The sequence below is a fragment of the Dasypus novemcinctus genome, chromosome 30 (assembly GCF_030445035.2).
Source record: "Dasypus novemcinctus isolate mDasNov1 chromosome 30, mDasNov1.1.hap2, whole genome shotgun sequence".
NCBI lineage: Eukaryota > Metazoa > Chordata > Mammalia > Cingulata > Dasypodidae > Dasypus > Dasypus novemcinctus.
This window is the reverse complement of record NC_080702.1, coordinates 47,234,947-47,251,133: the sequence shown is the minus strand read 5'-3', so window position 1 is coordinate 47,251,133 and position 16,187 is coordinate 47,234,947. Positions and strand designations below refer to the sequence as shown.

The 16,187-nt window shown below is 34.9% G+C and overlaps 1 pseudogene; it reads left to right on the top strand.

Moving 5' to 3' along the window:
• Positions 1–286: 286 nt before the first annotated feature.
• Positions 287–2,361, top strand: LOC131276877 (BTB/POZ domain-containing protein 10-like; annotated as a pseudogene).
• Positions 2,362–16,187: the final 13,826 nt, after the last annotated feature.

Here is a 16,187-nt window from a genome sequence, read left to right as displayed (position 1 = left end):
GAGGCTCAATATAGAAAACAAGATCTTGAATAATATATTAGAGGATCTAGACCTAATAGATATATACAGAACATTATACCCCAATGCAGCAGTATATACATTCCTCTTGAACATACATGGAACATTCTTCATGATAGACCACATGTGAAGCCACAGGACAAACTCAATGAATTTAGAAAGATTGAAATTATGCAATGTAAATCCCCTGTCTTCAGTGGAATGAAGCTGGAAATCTGTAAAGGGTCAGAGACCCAGATTAGGCACAAAGATATGGAAATTAAACAACATGTTCTTAGACAATCAGTGGTCCAAAGATGAAATTGCAGAAGAAATCAGTAATCAGTTTGAAACAAATTATAATGACAGCACAATACATCAAAACCCATGGGATACAGCAAAAAAAGTCCTGAGAGGGAAATTTATAGCTATAAATGACTATTAAAAATGAAGAAACAGTGAAAATCAAAGACATAAATACACCCCAGGAGGAATTAGAAAAAGAACAACAAACTTATCCCAAAACAAGTAGAAAGAAGTAAATAACAAATATTAGAGCAGAGATATATGAAATTGACAATAGGAAAACCCTACAAAAATTAACAAATCCAAAATCTGGTTCTTTGAGAAGATTAATGAAATTGACAAATCCTCAGCTAGAATAATAAAGAAAGAAAGAAGAAGCAAATACATAAAAGAAGAAACAAAGAAAAGCATATCACCATTGACCCAACAGAAATAAAGTATATCATAAGAGGATATTTTGAAAAATTTTATGCCAACCAAATGGGCATCTTGGATGAACTGAACACATTCCTAGAAACATAGAAGCAGCTTACATTGACCAAAGAAGTAATTGATGAACTCAACAGTCCAATCACAAGTAATGAGATTGAATTAACCATAGAAGTTCTCCATCTAAGAAGAGCCCAGGACCAGATAGCTCCACAAGTGAATTTCCCAAACTTTCCAGAAAGCAGTAAGAAAAATCCTACTTGACCTCTTCAAAAAATATAGAAGTAGAGGGAATATTGTCTAACTCATTCTAGAATGCCAACATCAGCCTAATACCAAAGCCACAAAGAGATGCCACAAGAAAGGAAAACTATAGATCCATCTCTCTAATGAAGCTAGATGCTTAAATCCTCAATAAAATAGTAGCTAATCATATTCAACAACACATCAAATAAATTATACACCAGGACCGAGTTGGTTTCAACCCTGCTGTGCAAGGATAGTTCAACATAAGAAAACCAATCAATGTAATACACTGTATTAACAGATAAAAAGAAAAAAAAACCATGATCATCTCTATTGATGCAGAAAAATCATTTGGCAAAATTCAGCACCATTTCCTGATAAAAATACTGTAAAGATAAAATAGAAGGAAACCTCCTCAATATGAAAAAGGATATAAGTATGAAAACCCACAGATAACATATTCAATTGTAAAATGCTAAATGCATTCCCTCTAAGATCTGGAACAAGACAAGACATCATCACTTTTGTTTAACATTATGTTAGAAGTACTTTTTCAGACACTTAAACAACAAAAATGTATAAAAGACATCCAAATTGGGAAGGGAGAAATAAAAGTAACACTGTTATGAGCTATTCTGGATTACTATTAAACAGAAATAAACTATTGTCCTGATGACATATCTATTTCTGAACTGAAAGAAACATGCAACAATCTCTATCTCTTTGAAAATTGCACTACTAAATGTAGAAATCTCAGTGGTTTAATGCATGATCATGATCATAGACAATTTGATTTTCATCTGGAAGAAATGATCTTCACTGCTATAGTAGTCAGTGACAAAAGTGGGTTATGAGAATGTAACATAGTGTTGCTTAAAGAAGTTGATGTGGCTGATATGGATGAACAATACTCACCACATACTGGAAAATAGTACTCACAAATTATTTACAGTAAAAAAACTATAGATATTTCCAGTACATTGAAAACAGGGATGTGACCACTTCAGTTTAAAAGCTGAGGGGTCTTAAGATTAGATTTAGAGTGGAAGCCTATCCAATCAACAAAGAAAAAGTAAAGAAAATGCCTGGGGAATGCCCAGAAGTGATTCACAACTATGTTCAAAGACAATTTATTCTAATGTACAGGGAGAAGTAAGAAGGAAAGTGTCTGCATGTGGACATTCACTGTGTAAAGCATAAATCTACCTTCAACCTTGCAGCAGCTGCTGCAGACATTCCCCAGTATAGGCTAATAGTCATGCACTCAACTCCACAAATAGATGAACTGGATATTCTTCCCATCATCCCTCTTTCCTCCACAATGACCTCGATGCTGTGGTGCAGATGTTCCTTGAAAGCATAGTACACTACTCTTCACAGTAACGTCGTACTCTCCACATTCTGCACTGCAAGTCCACTCTTCTTTACTGTGAGATGCACATAACAAGATTTAGATTATTGCAGTGGAGGTTTTTTTAAAGACCAAAGGAAGCTGAATGGTTTTAAAAGTGAGTACAATTCTAGTATCCTGAGTTCCAGTTATAAAAATGCATTTGTTTACCAGTAGAGTTGAGAAATTGTTTCTGGGGGGGTGTCCTTTTTCACATATCTAGAACATTTCAGAAATGGTGGAAATTGGCAACTTAGGAACTTTCAGGCTAGATTGACATTTGTAACATCCCAGGTAAAATGCAGAATATGGTCGCATTTTATAAATGGTGTCTAAATGGAATGGTTCAAGCAAATTTTGTGGTTCTGATGAGCAATACAAACTAAACAAGTCCTTCTATCAAAGTATTCCTTCAGTAAAATGTATATAGTTTTCTGTCCATGGATGTACACAAAATAAGTATCTTTGGGCTTGTTTGAAATAATTAGGATGTGAGCAAAGCCCATACATTACCAAATCAGGTCTCACCAGTGCTGTTTTCACCCTTTTAGAATAAGTCACATGCAGGGAGTATGAACATCAGGGGTGGTTTATTATCCATTATGCCTTACCCCTAATCTGTTGAAAGATATTTATTTACTAATGAGTTTTTCCTTAAGCTTTACAGGGTAGAAAATTGATGGGTTCACTATTCATGTACTAAAAGATTGTAAAATCAAATTTGTCATCAAAACAAAATTCCATTTCTTTTTATAAACTCAACTAGATGTCAAAAACAATATAAAAATGATGAAGATTTGAAAAATTAAAGAACGTATTTAGAACACATATATAATATTTCACATATCAGACCTTACAAAACATAATGATGTACATATTTAAAATGTTATTTTAAATAAAATGTTATTCTAAATAGGAGTAAAAAATACTTAAGAATTAAACAACCAAAGGATATGAAGCAAAGACTCAGCCAGAAAAATCCAAATAAATTTTAAATTTTAAAATATGCTCAAATCAGCCAGTAAACTTAATTTCCCTATCAACCAATATGCTAAATTATGGAAGCTGTGGATTGCCAGTGGAAGGTATTTTATTCTAATAAGTTTCTTACATTTTATTTTGGTTCAGTTTGGTTTAATGCTGCATCCACCAGAGTCAGATCTTCTTTGTCAAGAGAGCAGACTTCCAAGAGAGGGAGTTTAAAGGAAACGGACTTTTCTTTTAAGTCGTAACTATTACTATCATGGTTCATTTGAGCTAATATAATGTGATGCCAAAGGGAGTGTCCTCAGTTTAGACAGTTCTGAGTTTAAATTCTGTCTCTGCCTTTTCACCACACCTGTTAATTGGAGCTAGTTACCTACCTTCTGTCTTCAAATAAGGGATAATAATACTAATCACTTAAAAAGGTATCAACAATTTAAAGAAGACAATACCTATAAATGTGAGAAATAAGAAAGAGTTTTCCTATTCATTGTTGGTGGAAATGCAAAATGGAGTAGCCACTGTGGACAAATTTAGGTGGTTTCTCAGAAAGTTAAGAATTAAATTACTAACAGAGATGGCAACTTCACTTCTAGGAATTGAAAGCAGGAACTAGAAGAGATATTTGTTAACACGTAAATTCCTTAACATATAGAAAATTCAAAAAAGAAAGAAATAGTATAATAGAAATTAGGGTTTTAAACATTCTAAAGAGGACTTATGGTTGTGCAATTTTACTGAATTACATTGAATCCTATAGAATGTTGTAGGATGGTTGTAGGATGTTATAAGTTTGTAGGCTATGCAACAATATCCCTGGTCTCTGCCTACTAAAATATTATTGGTAACCCTCCTTCCCCTGTTGATGGAACATAAATAACTCCAGGCATTTCTATATAGCCACAGGAGTACAGAATCACCCATGTTGAGAACCACTGGCTGAGAGACTGAGAACTAGAAGAATTTTTACAGGGTCCCAACAATGTCCCAACCCTTATACTCAGTTTGTAAATTTAAGCAACTGTTAGGCCAAAAAGCTAGGCATTTTGGGATAACCAGATATGTTCAGGAAAAAAAAAAGGAAACCTTAACATGAGAGGTAGGAAAATCTATATTATGTCTCCAGACAGGAGACAAGTTTGGTCTAAAGCAACTATGACCTGTATCTACATGCTGTGGTTTTACTCTTGCTTAAATACTTAAGTTATTACTTAGCCTTTGCTTTGGTTATGCATTAGTTTTTAGTCATACGGATGGGAATACATGGCTAGTTATATAATTGTATGATTAGTATGTTCAGGAAACCACACGTACACACATTGCATGAGCAAAAAGGAGAGGATGAATCTACAACCTGAGGGGAATTTTACTATGTCAATTAAGCAAGTTGAAGTGAAGACAGCCAGGGGATTCTTCTGCATAGCTCCAACTAACTGGTTGAAGCTGATTTTCATACTTCATTGCTTCAACAGTATATTTCCGACCACAAGAAATTGGATTTAGCACCCTTTGTTGAAAATGGGAAAATAATATTCTAGAGAGAACAAACACAGTTTATCCTCACCCACAGTCAATAATTGGAGATCCAATGGAGTAGTTAAGATGAATTTATCAATATAAATCAAGGTGTAAACTTACCTCCTGTTCCTGGAATTGTTGTATGAACTTTGATAACTTGTTAACTATTAATTAGCTTACACATTTATAATAATTATAGTATTGTCACAGCAAGTGGGTATATTATTCTGAATTCATCTGTAAGTATAAGCTGGGACCAGGAATGAAATTATGATAGAATGCTAGATGATTTTCTGTATTCAACATTTAAATACATTATAAAGATAGACAAATAAAAATTAGGACCATAAGATTTTAAGTGTGGATATGCTGTTTCTTGTTGGAAAAGTAAAGAAAAACCCTCCATCCCTGGAGGTCCTAGCTGAAGAGAAGGGAAAACTGCGTGACTTATGGTTCTCAAGCAAACAGAATTAATAGGTTGTAAGTTTCAGAGCATTGAAAACAATGGATTTTTCTATCCAGCAGGCCCAAAGGATAAAACTTCAGTCCACAAATGACACAACTTGAAATCTAATGGAGATTAACCGGGTAAGATTCAGACTTTTGTCAGGCATGGTGTCTCCATTTTCATTCCAATTTCTCCCATCTGGAATTGAAATGTTTCATTAAAGCAAAATAAATTTCTGCTTTATTTTGGATACAAGAATCTCTTTCCTAGGTTCCAAAGGTTCACATATGGAAGGAATTTTCCCAGAAGATGGACTAATTCCACTGCTTACTTTGTGAGGCTTTCAGGATATGGTGAAAGGGTGAATTTATCATGAAGGAAGAACAAGTATTTCGGGGTCCAAACGTTTGACTGTGGTAGATCATATTATGTATACCCTCAAAAGTCATGTTTTTATATGTAATACTTCTTCCTGAGGATATAAATCCACTTGGAAGTAGGAGGTTTTGAAAACATATTATCAGTTAAGGTGTGGGCTCCTTTATGAGTAGAATCTTCTAAGATCCTGTTTAGATAAATCCCAAAAGACTCAGTGTGATTCTTTATTCATATTGATGGAAACATTATAAAAAGTAGAAGTCAGAGGGGCACACAGAAGGGGAAACTAATGAAACTGCCTTGTGCATTGAAGTACCACAACACAACTACTGAAGCTGGGAGAAAAATGGTCTTTCCCATGCTGGACTTTTGGCCATAACCTATAAATTCTTATTGTTTAAACCAATCCAGCATGTGTTCTTTGCCCTAGCATCCTGGAAAACTAAGACATAATCTGTGACATTGAATTTGTGAATGAGCAAAGTATAGAACTGGAGTTGAGAGAGAATAGGATTTGGTGAATCCAGAAACCCCACCCAGAGCTGGAGACTTAAATGGGCTACTCCTGTCTATGTCTTCCTCTGTCTTTTAGGACTTATCTCTTACCAAACCTTCTCTTTTTCCATACCCCTAGGCTAATATTTCTCAACCCTTCTAATCTTGCCCCATAATGAGACTTTTTAGATATTTTAAGCAATCAACTTCCTCTCCACTTGTGTAATTTTAATACCACAGAAACATGTTCAATTACTGTGATCTTTTACAAGGTTATCAATGACTAGATTATCTAAAATTTTTTTTCACTCTCACCATCTCTTCTAGCTTCTACCCTGCCTTGCCTCTGATCAATTCTGTCCTTATTTACTCTTGGGTACATTAGACCACTGATTCCTAATCTTTACTGACTGAACAAATCACCTGTTGACCTGTGAAATGCAGACTTCTACTCAGCAGGTGTGAGATGGGGCCATAGAATCTTCCTTTCTGTTGATATCCCGGGTGAGGCTGATGCCCCTGGTTCATGGACCGCACTTGGGATGGTGATGCACCACAGGATGGTGGGCTTTGTTTCCCTCACATTTGTAGGCTAATGGAGGGGAAATCTTCCTGGTTGTATTGCAATGCATTGAGAATAGATATATTAGTCTTAGGCTGATGTTCAGCAGGCAAGATGACACCACCCCATTATTCATTACATTCATGGGCTTTATCAGTATAGTGATGATGTTCTTGGTGGAAATTGACTCATGTTATAACTCAGATTCTTGATTGTCTCCATTTATATATTGCTTTGTAGATGAAGAGACTTTCCATACTAATAGTGCTCATATGTGCCTAAAAATATATCTCCGTTCAGTTTTGTTCCAATATGGCAAGTTTCATGATATATGCTTGTATTTGTAGCTCTACTCTGTATGTCTAGCTCTTTCTCATGGCATTCCATAATGTGCAGTATTTTTCTAAAACATAAAGTGCTATATCACTGTTATGATTATTACAAAATAACACAAAATCAAACCATTTTTATCCCCAGGCAGCTCTCTTTTTAGTAGGCCATTGTATTAAAAAAAAATTGAAATAGATGAGAGCAGTGTATCTAGTGCATCTAGTTAGGGTTGACATTCAATCATAAATAGCAGATAGGTGAATAAAAAGAGATGCTAAATTTTAGGGGGTTATTTATCCACACCTCATATGTCTGCGAATAGGAATTTCAGGCCTGTTATTGTAGCTCAAGATATTGTTAAGAATTCCATCTTCCTTTAATTTCCTCAATATATGTTTTCATCTTACTGGTCACAGATTTTCTGCTTCACCACCAGATACTTAATTCACATCATAGTGAGGAAGACTGTGAGTAGATTTAGGGATTTGTACAAAGAGAGGTGAAGGATGGGTCCTTGTCAAAATTCCCTTTTGTGAAATATAACATCTATACGGAAAAGTGCCATTTCATAACATCAACTAATTAAAAAATAGATTAAAAAAATGAATTTAGTCCATGGGACCAGAACTCAGACCTAAAAAGAATTATGACCAGCCATTAAGGATTGCTTTTCCCGATTGTTATCATCCTTTCCACCCTTAGGAAAACCAAGATTCAGAATATTAACACCAGAGGTTATACTTGAGTTTCTGAAATTTATATAAATGGAATAATGCGAAGTTTATTCTTATTTTATGGCTTATTTATTTTACAGTGTATGCATGAGTCTGCCTTTTTTTAAATGAAGAAATTACATGTTTTCCTAATAACTCATGTAACAGACTGCAGATTACATCTCTGTGGCCAAATATGAAGTTTATGGAGTGGTGCATGTTCGTCTTTCCAACGAAGCCTATGCAATACTCCCTGGAGTTTCTGAATATGTAAAGAGGAACAAAATTAGCAGATGTCACTAATGTAATCAATCAGCTGACCGGTAGATAGGGAACTTATACTGGATTATTAGTTGGGACAAAATGTAAAAGAGGAAGCAGAACCATGAGTGTCACAGTGATGCCATGAAAGAAGACTCTGAGGTCATTTCTGGTTTTGAAAATGGAACAGGGTCTTGAGTCAAGGAAAATTGACATCCTCAAAGAATCTGGACACAACCATTCTAAGGTCCACAGGATAGAGGAATAGAATATGGATTAGAGTGGACTTACTGATATTCTATTCATGAACTATTTTGATTAGTAATTGAAATTGTGGCACTAGTGTAGAGAATATGGCCATGGTGGCTGTTGGGGATAGGGAGTGGTAGGAAGAGTTGTGATGTGGGTGTATTTTGGGGGGTTGGAGTTGTCCTGAGTGGTGCTGCAGGGACAGTTACCAGACATTGTATGTCCTCCCATGGCCACTGGGTGGACTGTGGGAGAGTGTGGGCTATAGTGCAGACCATTGACCATGAGGTGAAGCAGTGCTCAGAGATGTATTCACCAATTGCAATGAATAACTCATGATGATGGAGGAGAATGTTGTTATGGGAGGAGGAGAGGGGTGCGGGTCTTGAGGGGTATATGGGGACCTCATATTTTTTTAATGTAACATTAAAAAAAAAAAAGACAAAAAATAAAGAACCTGAACAATGGACCCTTGCTTATAGCTTCCAGAAAAGAGCACAGCCATGCAATTTTTGGAAAGATGAAGATCAGTTTGGAAGTTTAACATCCAAGACTGAACAGCAATAAGTTTGTGTTGCTTAAGTCACTAAGTCTGTTGTAATTCATTACATCAGTGATAAGGACTAATAATCTTGGTAATCCCAGAGTTCTTGGCATATCTGTGAGTTTGGTGATTAGTCTGCGTACATTGCCATTCTGGTCAAATCAGTATTCAGCTGTTAACAACACCAAAAAAAAAAAAAAAAAAAAGGTATAGGCAACTTAGTTTTTCCACAAAATAAATATTGGGATGATAATTTTTTAAAACAGAAATAAAGTTGAAATATTTTTCCCACTCATTAAAATCAGCCATGCTGATAAAACATTGAAAAATTTGCTTAATTCTAAATAGATATATCAATAAAGCAAAGTAAATTGACTAAATATAAAGAGTGCCATCAAAATCAATGAGTAAAGGAAGGATTTAAAAATAAATACCTTTGTTCAATTGATCATTTTTTGGAATGGAATAAAATTAAATCCACATCTTAACATCAGTTGCCATGAACTGAAATTGGTGGAAAGCTAAAAATAGCATAAGGCTTCTAGAGGAAAGAATAGATTAACACTCTGAGCATAAACTGAGATAAATGAAAATCAATGGGGTAAAATTGAACACATAAATGAAGTACAGAAGCCTGTAAAGACCTGAAAAAAAATATTATAAAGAAATTATTCCACAAATGACAAGCTCAGGGAAATATTCAGAACATATTTGATATTCCAAAGCATAACAATCTACATGTAAAAAAAGAAAAAAAATTCCTAATGTAAGTAATGGACTATGGTTAATACAATTTTTATATTCTTTAATCAAATGTAACAAAGGTACCACAGTAATTAAAATTGAACAATTGGGTGGTTCACAGGAATATTCTATTTTTTACATGATATTTCTCTAAAACTACAACTCTTTGAATTAAAAAATAAAAAAGTGGTAAATAAAATAAAACATACTAAAGAAGTTAAATAAGCAAAGGATGCAAATAAATGATTCAGAGAACAAAAATTATAAATATTTAAATATGCTCAACTTCAGGAATAACCAATGGAAGCAAAATTAAAATATCCATGAAATCTAATTTCTCTATAATCACTTTGACAAACTGCAATTGCCAAGAGGTAGAAAGGATATGAATTTAAAAAGTTACTTAAAAATGTAAAGTGACTTGTCCAATCATGTCTTACATTTTGTTTTCTGGTGTGTGTGTTGAGGCTGCATAAACCAGAGACTGAACATTCTTTATTTGGGGAGTACCTGACTTGAAGTAGTTTTATTGGAAAGAACTCATGATGTCTTTGAGGTTTAATTTTTATTACTAGCATATTCGATGCGGTGAATACAATGTGATGCCTAAGGGACTGTACTCACTTTAGACAGGCTTGGTTCAAACCCTACTCTAATTCTTCATTACATCTGTGACTTTTGAGCTTGATACCTAGTTTCTGTAAATCCTTCCTTCCTCATATGTAACAAATAAAAAATAATACTAAATACATCATATTACAACAAATTAAATGAGATGATATTTATAAAAAGCTTAAATGGTGCTTTCTCATAATGCATGATCTCAGGACATTGTGTAGCCTGCAGTATGCATGATGGGAGGGGAAGTCATTAGTAACTTAAAGAGCTTTAAAGTCAGTATAAACCTCCCTAGTTGAATGTCCACTTCTTGTTCTTTTCTAAAAAATACTTTTAATTTTTTAAAAGATACTTTGATTACATAAAAGTTACATAACAATATAAGGGATTCCCATATGCCCCACTCCTTAAACTTTCCACATTTTCCCACATTAACAACATCTTTCATTACTGTGCTATATTTGTTACAATTGATTCAAACATTTTGGAGCTTTACTACTAAACATGGGTTATAGTTTTCATTTTAATAGATTAAGAGATGGGATCAGTTTAGTGTATAAGAATTGGGACTGAAGGGTATCAGGAATGAAGACAAAGAGAGAAGGGATCAGGGGATCTGTGAGTAGAGACTCATCAGACACCTTTATTATCTACAAGTGGCTCTCTATATACTCAAGCTATCATGATAACAAGCAATGCAGCTACACATTAATAATAGTCATAAATTAAAGAAATTATCTCAGAGTATAAGGATTTAGTATTCCTTTCAAACTGCAAAGTTTATTTGCTCATATTTCTCCTGGCCACAAAAGGCTTAATTGCTGCATTCCTTATGTTAAAAGGATAGCCATGGAAACAGCATGACTCTTCCTGAAAGACCATTAGGTCTTTCGCTTCCAACATTTCCCCCTTTTTGTTTTAGCCAAGGTGACTGTGCCTGTCTTAGGTTGCTCTTCTCTCAAGAGTCTTACCCATCATTGGCTACCAGTCAAGCTCTTCAACTTGGGGAAATTATTGAAGTTCTTTTGTCAGCACCAGATTATTTGTATGTTCCATAGATGTTACACTTTGCAATTTTCTTCGAAAGGACTATCTGGCACAGGGAAAAATCATGAGGAACAGAACAAATATGATTAGCCCTATTCCTAAATCTGACAGGAAATGCTGTGATTTCCACCAATTAACTGGATTAAACTTTGTAATATGTGAAATCATGTCTGAAAAAAAAAATCCTTATCATCAGCTACATGAATTTGATTATGATACATTTCTAATATTTTTCTTTGTAATTCAATTATTTTCAGAGAGATATTACTTCTATGGCCTAATAAATGATTCTCAAATTTTTCCCATTCTATATCTGTTGAATTATAAGCAAGAAGATTAATAAAAATGTTGCTTTAATTCCAATCACATTTCAACATCCTTAACAAGTTTAAATTATACAATTGATCTCCAATATGCAAAACTGCTGATTCTAAATCATTTACCCAATTATTCAACTGCTCATCAATGTGTTCTTGGCTATGCCACAAATCACTAGGGGTTTTATGCCAATCATGTACATATTACTGTGTTTGCATGGTTTCATGTCCAATAAAATGTTTTGTTTGCTTCAGAAATTCTTGTGCCATGTGAAGCAGCAAATGGCATTCAGGAGAGGATTGCCAAATCTGCTTCATTCTTACATGTATCCAGAAACCTCTTCTTCTTGCCATTGTTATTATATCTCCATGCTGCCATGGATAGACAAGTACAGAAAGCACCATTTTCATAAAACAATGAATCATTCCTAAGAGTTATCTTACCAGTTATGAAAACAAATGGATCTCTAACACAGGCTTTAAGATGAAATTCTTAATTAAGGGCCAAATACTATCCTGTCCTATTTTCACTACCCAACCATTCATATGGAGGGGCAATTCCAAGAAATATTTTCCACAATTTATTTTGTATATTATGATTATAGGTGTCATTAGCCCAAGGAGCCAATATCCATTTTGTATTTCCACAAAATATATTTATTAGTAAATATAATTTGTTCATTCATAGGCCATGAAAAGGTATGTTGCATATTATTGATTACCTGACTTTTATTGTTAAGTCCATTCCAAGCAAATCTGCTGTTGTTATTACTGGTAATAACTGTTAATAACTGGTAATAACTGTTATTACCCATAGGAACACTATCCTAAGCTATTCCAAGGAAATCACTAAAAATGACAGATCCTCTTCCTGTATGGCATTCTTGCCATCTTTCTTTCTCTCCAGCTTCTTGGGGTGGACAATTATAATTCTGTGTCTTGGTCAGAAAAGAATTGAATGATGGAAATACCATTATTAATAATTTGGTACCATTAGCTTTCATAGTTATCATAGTGCGATTTTGTTTTTGTATACAGGGAGGACATTTTCCTACACATAATTGTTTATGGTCAATATGAAGAGTAAGGTTATATATTTTCTTTCCTTCCTCATCAGGTTTTAAGGGTAGTCTATCATGTATAGGCCCAGGAAACACATATGTTTTATTCAAAAATATAGGAAATGATGGGTCTCCCCATTTTAGAGCACATACCAGAGGTGGGTTAGGAATGTAAGCCCAATAAGTATGATTTTCACCTGCATGACCCAGAGTTACCATTAATATGATCAGAAGAGGAGAAATCATCATCAACATTCTCTTTCTTCTCCAGTATGCATGGTTTAATCCATCGAGCTGGTAGCCAAATTAGTTCCCCGTCTTCTGTAATGACAAGAGCATAGCCTCGCCCCCATATTTTATCTTCCTTTTTTCCAATTATTACTCAATACATCTTTCCAGTATATAGGCTGATATGCAGCTGGTCTACACAATACCTTTTCTTTATTCAAAGCATAATGCTGTTCAGCAGGTGTTATTGAATCATATACATTAAGAAAATTTAAAGTAAATAAAGCTTATTGCCAATTGGTCCTTCAGTACCAGAATACCATCATGTCCCCCTTCTTTATTTAAAAATTTATACAAATAGGTTTTTAAAATGCCATTAGTTTTTTTATGATAGATTGTACTTGGGGATTATAGGGGATTTCAGTACTATGTTGGATATTCCATGCTTTACAGAAATTAAGAAATGATTTACTAATATATGCAGGTCCAGTGTCAGTTTTAATCTTACTAGGCACACCCATAATAGCCATAGTAGCAAGACAATGATGGATAACATGTTTTGCAGTTTCTCCTGTAATAGCAGAAGCCTAAGTAAATCCACTACATGTGCTTATAGTTGTTGAATGAGGGAGGCTCATTGGGGTAAGGACGACGGAGATAAACTCACTCCAGAGTCGGGTTCATGATGCACGTCTGCTTTATTCAGGAAGTTGCAGCGTTTATATAGTGGTTTGGCTTATGGGGCATAGCTGATAGGTGGAGGGCTTACGGGAGGAGGGTGAGGCGTGGCTTGAGACTTTTGGCTCAGTTCTGGAGTGCCATCTTTTGGGTGTGCCCAAAAGCGTGTGGACTAGAGAGTGTGCTCATCTAGCCACTCGCAACACAGCCAGGCTGAATGTCTCTGCCACTCTCCCTACATCTGATATTTAGGAGATTTCTCATTAAGAAAATAAATCATACAGGTGGAGATTTCTGCTTGAAGAAAATAAGTCACACAGGTAAACTTTTTGGTAAATGAACTGATTGCAAAAGGACATTCATGTAGGATAGGAGCCTGGGAATTTATCATCAAATTTTTGGGAGGGAGAACATCAATGACACTGTTTCCAGAGGATAAACATAAACCTCTAGTGCATGTATAACTTGGAAAAACATGATTCATAATATATTTTCACATGGGGAAAAAAAATCTCTTGTTTATTTGATTAAATAAAAATAAAATAAACTGCATAGGAACAATTTGCAAGTCCAAAGAGACATCAGCAGTATATTAAAGCTGCTGTGGCAGATAAAACATCCCCTTGCCCACTTCTCCTGCCTGCTTTGTGGACCATAGTGATGCATTCAGAAGCCTGTTTTGATGTGGGGGCATTTTCAAGACTTGGAGCTGTCCTGGGTGGTACTGCAGAGACAGTTACCAGGCATTGCATGTCCTCCCATGGCCCACTGGGTAGATTGGGGAAGACTAAACTATAATGTGGACCATTGACCATGTGATGCAACAGTGCTCAGAGATGTATTCACCAAGTGCAATCAATGTCCTGTAATGATGGAGGAGGTTGTATTTATGGGAGGAGTGGGGTTAGGGGGACCTCATATTTTTTAACGTAACCTTAAAAAATAAAGACAAAAAAAAATGAAGCCTGTTTACTAGCAGAGAAGTTTTTTGTTTTTTTTTTAACACGTTTCCATTAGTTCTTAACCTGCTTCCAGCCTGTCAAGTCTACAGCCTGTGGTGTAAAATTTAAGGCTTCAAAGTAAAAGTTAAAAAGGAAATAAAAGGAAAGCTCACTTATCCCCCCAAAAGCCTACTTTTTCTTAAAGGTGAGGGAAATACTTTTTTCACTACCCTCACTTATAAACCAAATTGGTGGGACCCATGGTGAATCTGCATTACCTGTTTTGAAAAGGGTAGGAGAGAGCTAACACCCCAGATGGCCTTATACCATGGTTTCAGTGCCCAGAGGAGTCATTTGGGTGGTGCATATTCCTCACATCATATCTGCCTTGGACATATTAAAAGGCAAAATGTTTAACTTAATCATTCCATATTTTTTCAGTAACCTCTAAAGACAGTGCCTAAGAATGATTTTGAAAAATTGATTTATGTGATCATTTATTTTACTGGGAAAAGTGATTCAAGGAATGTGAAATGAGCTGGGTCTTTTCTTTGCACAGGAGATACTTCCAGATAGAAATGATAAGCTGAAGATTTTTAAATCTCAGATTATGGTGCAATCAAAACATGGAAATTTTATAAGCTGGCATGAATGAAATAGCCTTATTTGAATATTGCAGTTTTGATGTGGATATGATTTAAAAGCAGAGCCTGAACCTGTGAGCTAATGAATTACAAAAATGAGACTGAATTCAAAGGTTTCCCAAAGAATGTGAAATGAAAACAATTTTTTCCCCAAATATTTCCCCCAACTCAGAGCAAACACAAATCCCAAAGTGGCATTCTGATTTGCCAGTTGTGGTGACGGTCCTCAGATCAAGAGATGGATGAAGCATTCACCTTACTCTGTCTCACAAAGAACAAAATAGGTATACATAAAAACCTACAATTATGTCCTACTATCTTGGTTAAATAGTTGAAGAAGACATAGTTGTAAATAGGGAAAGCATGCATATTGCATTTTATGATCTGTAAATGTACACTGAATATTTTGGAAGTGCCAAGAGAAATTTCCTGGATATTTCCTCTACCTATGAAAATAATTTTTAAAGGGCAATCTTAAATTCCTGGAAGAATCACAGAAATCATTAAGACCATCAATTTTTGAAGAAACAGGGATTGTTACGCAGAGAACAGTTTCATTTATCGTATCATTGGAAATGAGCAGGAGAAAGGAGCAAATTGGAGTTGGAATGTGATTATTGTAAACCAAATCATATGATGTCTCCTTTTCAGGATGTGACATCTCTCTGGAGTGAATGAATGAAAACTCTGGAGGCTGCTCCACAGCCTGTGGTGTAAGAATATTTTTCACAAAAATCATACAATACAATGAGTTGCTTTCATCTGGTAGTGACTGCAGTACACCTTCATCCCTCCAGTACCTGCAATAATTATATATGTATGGAAGTATGTTTGCTAAATATTTTACTGCTGAATGTCCAAACAGCAGTTTCTACCTTCAATACTGATTCCAGGGAAAACAAGGAGAGATCTCAGGATGTAAAATAATTCAGAAGAAACAGGTGTCCTTAATATATAAAAATTTTTAAAAAATTAAATTCTGAAAATTGAATAACAGATTATCTCTCTAGTCACTTACAAAGTTTCTAGATTTAGATCTCCTAGTGTTTGACCTCTGTG